The sequence below is a fragment of the Crocuta crocuta genome, unplaced genomic scaffold, assembly GCF_008692635.1.
Source record: "Crocuta crocuta isolate KB4526 unplaced genomic scaffold, BGI_CrCroc_1.0 scaffold70, whole genome shotgun sequence".
NCBI classification, from domain to species: Eukaryota; Metazoa; Chordata; class Mammalia; order Carnivora; family Hyaenidae; genus Crocuta; species Crocuta crocuta.
The window spans coordinates 9002354-9012395 of NW_027528417.1; the positions used below are offsets into that span (position 1 = coordinate 9002354).

At 49.8% G+C, this 10042-nt stretch overlaps 1 long non-coding RNA gene across 1 annotated transcript; it reads left to right on the top strand.

The window, feature by feature from the left end:
• The first annotated feature begins 2388 nt into the window (after nucleotides 1-2388).
• On the top strand, nucleotides 2389-9767 carry LOC144223711 (uncharacterized). The gene is made up of 3 exons (XR_013332797.1): nucleotides 2389-2480; nucleotides 8773-9123; nucleotides 9674-9767. It is a non-coding gene; the product is annotated as an uncharacterized LOC144223711 (long non-coding RNA).
• The last annotated feature ends 275 nt before the right edge of the window (nucleotides 9768-10042 follow it).

A 10042-nucleotide genomic window follows, 5' to 3' on the forward strand; every position in this document is an offset into this window, starting at 1 on the left:
GAGATGTATCAGGGAGGTAGCCAGTGATACTTCCCTGCTTGAAAATTTTGTCTTTTCTAAAAGTAGTTGTCACCAATCCAGCGAAAATAGTGCTCTTAAGTTGTATTCCCCAATTAGACCAGGCATCACACGGTATTTAGGGTAAGCAGAAAGCATTGCCAAGGTGGCAATGTCAATGTTTGTGTTTTTCTTTATAACTTGGCGATTATAGTTCATTAGCCAGATTTTGGCTCTGTTTGAACCAACACTAAAAAGAATGATCCTTGCCACCCACCTGCCTTACAGGAATGTCATTAGGATTATAGATGGTTGTGGAGAACTTTGAACACTGAGAATGCAATACAAGGGCAAAATATTTTCAGCAGGACTCTGAGTAGTCCTTTGTATTTAAACTCATCAAGGTTTTGTTCCGTAACTGACTTCTTGCCTGGAACTTCAGAGGTTATTTTATAGGGAGGAGAACAGACTATTGTGGGGCCGAGGAAGCTTCTTCTCCCTGGATTTAACTCAGTGGCCAAACTGGCTAGATTCCTCTCACACAGGTAGGTGGAGTGGGCAGTACTTTGCTTTACGGGCAGGGGTGAATTCACAGGAGGCTAATGAATTCTAAGCTTCTCATGGGCACAGGCCCTTCCAAGGTGTTCTCATTGCCATTGGTCTTTGTCAAATTTGCAAAAATCAGATATTCTAACCACAATGGGTTAAGAACACTATGAAATACCATTCTGCCTTCTCTTCCATCTCACCTACAGGGCTGTCAAATGGCATCAAAGTTGGTCCCGGGGCAATTGTGCCCTTGGGTAAGAGGACCTTGAGATAGGATGACCTTAGTTTGGGCTTCATGGGATATGTCTGTGATGTGCTGTCCTTCCTGTGTGCAGTGAAGTTATTTCTAGCCTTTCTGATGTAAAGATGCCATCCAGGAAGGCTTTCACTACTGCGTCAACTGACCCGCTGTCGGGACGCAGAGCTGCCGACCAAAGGTCTAATCAGGAAACACCGGAGGTCTGTGGGGATTGGAGAAGAAGCAAAGTTGCCCACGTATGGGCCTAAAGGCCGGCCTGTGGAAAGTGTGCCGAATCATCCGGTATATACAATGGAGACAGAAGATTCCATTTCAATGATGTCTAGTGGAAGCAAACTCCCTCCTGCCAGGACTTTACTTCATAAAGCATCATTTATCATTATAAATGCACCATATTTTATTCTTTCAATAACAAGACTTGTGTGAAATAGAAGTCATCACAATTCAGTGTCTATAAATGTGGACCTATAGAGGTGCTATAAAAAGCGAGTATATCCGGTGAGAAATCAGGAGTTTAATGCACAGCAACACTCAGTAATGATAAAGAAACAAACTCCAGTCAAGCAGCGAGAGGAGGAGCGCCTGGGGGGCTCAGTAGGTCAAGTGTCCAATTTCAGCTCAGGTCAAGATCTCGCAGTTCGTGAGTTCGAGCCCCGTGTCGGGCTCTGAGCTGACAGCTCAGAGCCTGGAGCCTCCTTCTGATTCTGTGTCCCTCTCTCACTCTGCCCCTCCCTTGCTTGTGCTCTTGCTCTCTCTCAAGAATAAATAAAACATTAAAAAAGTTGTTAAATAGCATGCTAGAAGAAAGAGTGAATTAGCTTTCTCTTATGTCTATTGAACATAATTACTAAGTAAAGTGCAACCAGAAAGCAATGAATAAAAATGTAGGTTAAAAATACAGGTGTGTAATTATATATACTGTGTGCAGTTCATCACTAAAAATGCAAAGTCGTCTTTAGGCTTTTGAGTATGTGTGGTATTTACCAGCTTTCTAAGTAAGTATTCATGTTTGTAACCTAATTTTTATTGGTGACCTTTAGTATGCTTTTGCTCGTAGAAGGCCCTCAAAATTCTATTTGCTTTAGCCTCCATGTAATATGGATCTGTCGGCGGTGGGGGATGCCCGGCAGCAAAGCTTAATCCTTCATCAATGACTGATTCTTTAATTCTGAAGGACCTGGGAATCCAACTATATCTATGTTCCTTGTTTCTGTCTACTCCCTCCCCGCTATGTTTAAGAAATTAAGGCTTTGACATGAAACCCTCCTCCACCTGTGATTACAGAGCCATGAGTGCAGAAATCAGACAAATCCATGCATTAAGAAGAACGGCTGCTGGGACCCCTGGTCACAGAGATCAGTGGCAAAGGGACCGATGGGCAGCTGGGGGATCCAGATTTCAGGCTGGACTGTCACTGGCTCACGCGTGACGGGCGGTAATGAACTTCCCTCCTTGAGCCTTGGCCTTCCCACTTGTGCAGGCCCGAAGGAGTTCTCTTCCTCTATTGGATATTTAGGGAAGGCCTCCGCGATAAAGCGACATCTAAGCAGAGACGTAGAGGCGGTGAGGGAGTGAGTCACGTGGCTCTCTGGGGCTTTCTGTGAAGAAGGAAAAGCAAGTCCCAAGGCAGGAGTGTGCACGGCATGTTGGAGGAGGAGCAGCGCGCGCAGGCCGAGTGAGCAAGCTGTCGGGGGAAGTAGGGGTGAGGTCAGACACGAGCACTGAGTGGAGGCCACGGGGAGGGAGTTGACCCTTAGGGAGATGGGAAGCCACTGGAGCGTATGAACGCTGGCGTGACGTCACCTGACAGATACTTAGAATTCTCATCCCTGTTGCTATGTGGAGTCAGAGTCGAGACCAAATAGGAATCCTCTGTAGTCAAGCAGGTGTGGCCTGAGCCGGGGGTCCCTGAGGAAAGTGCCCACAGTCACCTCCAGGACAAGGCACAAAGTCAGAGGTACCTGGGAAGAGGCACAGGAAGGGGGTGCTGGCAGGGATGAATGAACTGAATGAAGGGACAATATCCAGCAGAGACAACAGGCAGGGCGGATGTCAGTTTTGTGGAGGAAATGGTGCCAAAAAAGATACGTGTCAGAAAACCAAAGGCTGTGCTTTGGAGCCAGTGCTGTGAAGAGTCAGACTGTGAATGAGGGCTTCGGGCTCTGTGCCCTCAGGCGAACTGTCCACTGTCCCATCCCTCAGAGTCTTTGTGGTTAAGTGAGGACCGTGTCACCACCTACGTCAGAGAGGCGCTGAAACAAGATGGTGCCTGTGTGGGGAGATAGTGGGGGAGGGGGAGAGAGGCAAACCATGAGAGACTCTTGAATGCTGAGAACAAACTGAGGGCTGATGGGGGTGGGGGGGAAGGGGGGAGATGGGCATGGAGGAGGGCACTTGTGGGGATGAGCACTGGGTGTTATATGGAAACCAACTTGACAATAAACTATTTGTAAAAATAAAAATAAAATAAAAAAGGAAATAAATTTCAAAAAAAAAAAAGAAAAAGATGATGCCTGTGTGGCGCTTTCGAGGCTCATAGTAAACAATAGCTCCCACTACCACGCATGTTGTTTTATGAAATGCCCCAACGTTGGGTGAGGCTAAAGCACAGAAATGTGACGGGTAGAAACCCAGGAAATCAGGCCGGAAAGGCTGGTTGAGGCCTGACGGCAGAACTTGAGAGCCAGGGATGAGGAGACGCAGTGGACATGCCACTTACCCAGTCTGTTCCAGGAGGCCTTCACGGACCTGCCTGATTGGAGGGTCTCCACAAATGCTAATGGGAAACGAGGTTCCCCAAGCCCCTATGCTGGGACGGGACCCAGGGGATTGGACTTAAGCAAGAGTCGCAGGTGACTCTTAACACTGGTGCTCCTTAAGAAACTTTTTTCCCCTGAGTACGCATGTGAAGGTCTTGAACTGCGGACGACTTGGCTGGCTCACCTGCAAAGGTGCTCCAGGCTCCCAGTTCTCATGCACTGGCCAAGCAGGACACCAGTTGACAGTGAGTGGAGGGTGAAGGCGTGGGGCCAGGTCGAAGGAGAGCTCTGGGGCCCTTTGGAGAGGCCAGCCTTCCTCCAGGAGAGGCTGTGCAAGGCAGCGGCCAGGGCTTGCCTGGCTCCTACACCCCATAGGTCATCCGGTGCCCTTGGGTGATTCCTGCCTCCTCTCTGAGCTGCAACTCCCTCTTCTGTTTAAGAATAAAAGCGTAGGGGCGTCTGGGTGGCTCAGTAGGTTGAGCCTTGGACTCTTGGTTTTGGTTCAGCTCATGATCTCATGGTTTCATGAGTTCGAGTCCCACATAGGACTCTGCGCTGACAGTGGGGAGCCTGCTCAGGAATCTCTCTCCCTGCCCCTCCCCTGCTCATGCCATCTCTGTCTCCCTCAAAAATAAATACATTAAAAAAAAAAAGCATAAAAGTGTAGAGGGCCAAGTTGCGCCCATTCTAAAGTCCCTTCCAGCTCCAAGTTTATCTGTTTATCAAACAGCCTAATCTTTGCAAAGGAGCTTGCTCTGCAACGCCTGTAGCCCGGAGACAGACAGCCTTTGCACACTGCCGACAGACTCGAGGCTTTTGGGGTTATGCAAAGGGCACTGAATACCCTCCCATCAAGATAAGAGCAGGAACACATCCGAAGGGCCCTCTCCCAGGAGGTTCGCATGTACCTCTGCACGCACGCACGGAGCTGAGCTCCCTGGGACTTGTCTCATTTAACCCTCTTCGCGCTGCGGGCACACAAACAGCTAGATGCAGTGACCACACTCTGACTTCCTGGCACCCGCATAGCACTCAGCCCTTTCTCTGCCCAAAACAAATGAATTGGGCTTCACTGCCCTCTGATTGGCAGCCTGGCGATTCTGTGGTCTGAAAAGCAAAGACAATAGATGCCTTTGATTTCGGATAAATCACTTAGGGACTTCAGACCTCCGTTTCTTCGCCTGAGAGAGTCTTGGCTCCTTGGGGGAGACTTTTTCTCCTGAATTGCTATCAAAAGCTGTATTTAGATTTGGTAACTTAACATTCCGATGCTGTAAACAAAACTGGGAGGGCCTGACTTTTTAGGATTAATTAATAAAATCATAGGTTCATCCCAGGTGACAAGCTGCCTATTTACTCACTGTCTCTCTATCAAAGCCACCTTTATCGGCCGAGGCAATTGGTGGTAGTAGTGACCCCACTAATCTCTGTCCCCAGTAGTTCACAAGTGCTTTGCACACACAGAGCTGAGACTTCCGAGACCCGGGACTCGCCTGCTTTCGTCCTTCGGATGCTCATTACATTTTAAGTTGTGCGTGTTCCTGTAATTTCCATGAAAGATTCGCAATGAATTCTTGATGCAATTTCTAAAGGAAGAGGGGGAGTGATATTTTTTCTATAATTGCTTGTTAATTCATTTTCTCAGGCTCAGACCCAGGGGTGTGGAGATAGTCATTTGTGAGGGGGACAAAGTAAAAACCTCAGGAAAAACATATACCTTGAGGGTGTGTGGGTTGGGGGCACGCGGAGTTTGTGGGCAGTAGTCTGTGATATCATGATGGACCAACCAAGGAAAGTTAAGGCAGAGCATTCTTAGAAGAAAGGCTGAAGGTGGGAAACTGGATGGCAGTTAGTCCTAGGGCCCATCGTCTTCCTGTCTGGCTGGTCTCCTGCCTCCTGGCAGCCAGCCCAGGTGCCATTATTCCTCACGTCATTGTGTTCCCCCAGGAAGCCTCCTTGTGAAGCCCATCCCCCCAGCCTTGTGCCCTGAGGAAGGCATTGGTCTCCCCCAGAACAGCAGGATGTACCTTCCTTCTCCACACCTGTGGGCCTACTGGGCTTCTGAGCCTGTCTGTGATCTAGCCTGGCGCTTTGGGGGGAGGCTTCCCCTCACTACCCTGAAGCAGGGCCCCAGGGAACCAGAGGAGTCAGGTCCCAGACACACCTTCCATTGCCTCTGTCTAGGATACGCTGTGTCTTCACCAGAGGGCCCTCCACGCGCCAGTCCACGGCGGGAGGCCCCCAGGAAGCCCCTCGCCTCAGCCCCTGAGGCCCACGGAGGTGGGGGTAGGTCTCGGAGAACCTGGAGCCGCTGAGTCGTTTGAAGTAATCTCATCTGAGAGTGTCAACGTGCAGTTTCTATTTGACTGAAGCAAGGTTCTCCTGACAAATATTTATCGAGGCCTCCTGACATCTGTGCTCAAGTATGCTTCACAGCAGGAAGAGAAGGCAATGAGGTTTGGTCCTAAGGTGATTGAGGGCTACGGGGGCAGGTTCATGTACTCACCCAGCACCCTGAGTGCCTGGGGCCCACAGCCACTGGGGGGGTTTTGTGCTGGGACCCTTGAGGCAGGCCTCCCACAGCAAGGCAGCGGGGAGGGAAAGAGGGGCAGCGGCCGCTCGAGGATGTTGGAAAGCAGGTGGCCTCCCCTGCCCTGTCCGGGGACCAGCCCCTCTCCGGGGCACGGGATGCTCATGAGTTTCCTGTCTGACGGGCCAGGCTGATGCCACAGGCGCCAGCCTTCCCTTTCGTGGGGGCCCCATTCCTCTGGCCCCTTTTGCTCGCCCGTTTCTTCTGCTTTTCACACCCTTTGTTGATCCGGTTTGGGGCACAATATCTCCTCTCCTCTCCCCACAAAACTATACTCCCCTCCCCCTTACACGGAACCTGCCCTTGGCCTCAAGTCCTGCCCCTCAGATAGCCTAGCACCCTCTCCTTCAGTCCCCACCGAGGACTGAACTGTCTTCTCCAGAAGCCCACCTCTATAATGATCAAGTTGGTTGGTTTTCCCACAGTTCTGGCCAGCCCCTGCCTCCGGGATATTCTAGAAGGCCATGGCCCCAGGGTTTCAGGATACCCTCGTGGCATCATCTGGTCATTGCAACATCTTCCTACCTCACCTGGCCCTCTAGGGGCCAATATACTGTCGTCCATTCCAGCAGTAGAAATGAGCTGACAGCTAGGATTGCTTTGCCTGAGAAGGATGGTATTTTGTGACCAGATGCCTCAAGTGCTTCTGCATCGTTGAGGAGCTGAATTTGTTCTCTAGGACCCCGAGGCACAGCAAGGAGCTAGGGCTGAGGAATGGAAAGCGTTAGGACACTGAGTCCACCCCCACCATGTGAAAACATCCTACTAGAGATCTCCAAATACGGAAGGGGCTGCCTCGTACCTCAGCAGATGCTGAATGTACCTAATAGGCTCAGTGGACAGTCACCCACTGGAGAAATGGGAAGTTGTATTTTTTTGATCTTTTTATATATATATATATANTCGATACAGGGCTCAATCCCATGACCCTGGGATTAAGAGCCGAACACTTAACCGACTGAGCCACCCAGGTGCCCCAAACCAGTAAGTTTTCCTGACTCAGGTACCTATTGTGATATAATCAGCCATTCCACAGGTAGTGGCTTAAAACAACAGTGATATATTCTCTTCTCCTGATTCTCTTGACCGGCTGAGGTCAGCTGGGTCCTGAGTCACTCATGTCGCTGCAGCCATTTGGCAGTCTGACTGGAACAGGGGCCCTACGATGGCCCGCTCACATATCTGGGGCCTTGGTGCTGGCCACGAGCTGGAGTTCATCTCTCTGTGGTTTATCATTAGGGCAACTAGCCCAAGTTTCTGTGTATGGNCTGGCAGTCTGACTGGAACAGGGGGCCCTATGATGGCCCGCTCACATATCTGGGGCCTTGGTGCTGGCCACGAGCTGGAGTTCATCTCTCTGTGGTTTATCATTAGGGCAACTAGCCCAAGTTTCTGTGTATGGGGTTGGAAGGGGTGCAAAAGAACAAGAGAAGCTGCAAGCCTGGGCAATAAAGCATGATGTTGCTTCTGCCCCATTCTGTCGCCCAGGTTCGGGGGATGGGGAAACTCCACTATTTGGTAGGAGAAGCTGCAAGGTATTTGTGATCATATTTAATTTACCACAGTTCTCAAATTGCCTCTGATTCCGGGTCTTCTATGGGATCCTATAAGATTCCATTAGCCCTTGGGGCGCCCGGGTGGCTCAGTCAGTTAAGCATCCGACTTCGGCTCAGGTCTGGATCTCACAGCTCGTGAGTTCAAGCCCTGCATTGGGTTCTGTGCTGACAGCTCAGAGCCCGAAGCCTACTTCAGATTCTGTGTCTCCCTCTCTCTCTGGCCCTTCCCCACTCATGCTCTGCCTCTCTCTGTCTCAAAAATAAATATAAACATTAAAAAAAGTTTAAATAAAAAAGATTCCATTAGACCTTGGTAAGGGCCACGTGGTACATTCTTATACCTGTGAAGAAGGGCTCCATGTGGATGCTGCTAAATATTCACACACACACACAAACACACACACACACACACACACACACACACACCTCTTCTGGGCAGGCCTATTCCATCTCCACACAGTCTCATGCTTTAGGGGAAACCGGCTCCATGCCAGCTTTGTTAATAGGGCTGGGAAGTCTAATGGATCACAGATTGGCCCCCAAATTTAGGCCTGTATCAATAATCTCATGGCATTATCCTTCCCACAGTGCTTGGTGAGGAAAAGGCATGGCACCCAGTGCAGGCCAACAAAGCCTGTGGAGAAAGTTTCTAGGAACTTCTAGAAAAGGCTATCCTACTGGAAGGATAGTTTTCCTTCTGTTGTATGTAGAGGTAAGACCCGGAACTGCTGCTATCTTGTTACCAAACTAAAGGTGAAGCTATCGTAGAAAGGAGAGCAAAGCTGAGAGAACTACAGAGTCGGGGGCGGAAGCCCTAGATGGTTCCATGCCTGATCCCTGGCCTCCCCCACTGGGCTTGTTTCAAGTCTGTGATCCAATAACTCCTCATTATTGGTGAAGCCAATTTGAACGGGATTTTATGCTCTTGCAGTTGAATGTGGCATTGACTGACCCAGGGTCCGAAATTGTTAGATGACAGATCTAGTTATTCTATTAGGTTACAAATCAGGCATCAGCTTCCAAAGAGAATAATTACTAATATATTTTTGTTTTGTTTCTTAGACAGCGATGAGATAGAAGATACGTTCTGTCAGATGGAACTAGGAAATACCCCTGGGTGGCCTCTGTGGAGCAGCCTCACTCGACAGATGAGGAAACTGAGACCCAGACACTTGGCGGAAACGTGACTAGGATGTCCCCACTCCCAGGCCAGCGTGCTCACTACCGCGCTCTGCGTGTCCACCGGCATGGTGGAACGGTGCAGTCGTTCACACAGCCTGAAGCACGGGATTATCGTGCTATTCATACGTGAAACGTGAATTTCTAAGCAACCACCTTGGAAATCTGTTCACCAGTTTCTTAAAAAAGAAATCAAACCTACATGCGCACGATAGCCCACCAGTTCTACCCCCGGTATGTATTCTAGAAGGATGAAGCCATATGTCCACACAATCGCTCCTAGCAGTTTTTATTCATGATGTGATAGCCAAAAACTGGGTACGTCCCAGATGTCCAAACCCAGGTGAAAGGATAGACAATAAATCAGGATATTTGTGATACGTCCATACAATGGAACGCCACTCATAGAGAAAGCAGAGTCCCGACCTAATGATACAGGCAGCAACATACATGAATTTCAAGCATATATCGAGCAAAAGAAGCCAGACACAAAAGAGGACACGTGATATGGTCCCATTTATACACAGTTCTAGAAAAGCGCCTCTAACCTGTGATGACCAAAATCGGATCAGTGGTTGCTTTCTGTTGTGTGCATGCGGAAGGGCAATAACTGGCAAGGGGCATGAGGGAAATTGCTGAGGTGATAGAAATGATCTGTGTCTTCTTCAGGGTATGGAGCATGAGGGCGTCCATGTGCCAAACCTGATCAAACCCTGAAGATCTGAGTATTTCGTTGCACGTAAATTGGACCTAAAAAAGAATTTTTTTCTGAATGACTTTCTAGCCCAATAGGATCGCGCAATATCAATACTCGGTCTGGGTTGTGAAGAGGACTTGTGAGCCCAGGACTCTGCCAGAGTGAGGTTGCGGTGGACTGTTCTGGAATCCAGAGCTTGGGGGAACGGCTTCCTGTTCCCGTCTGTGCCGACGGCCGGGTCAGCCAGCCTCCCGTGCTCTCTGCCAGCAACGAGCTGTCGGGCTGGGCCCAACCGCACTCTTGTAATAGCAGGTTTGGAAAGCCATTTCCTCTCGGCCCTGCAGCCACATCACAGGGCCCAACCATACCCTCTGGCCTGCTTCCCCCCATCCCTGACTGCCTCATGGAGCCCACCAAAGAGCCTTCCTTTTCCTCATCCTCAGAGACTCTTCCGGA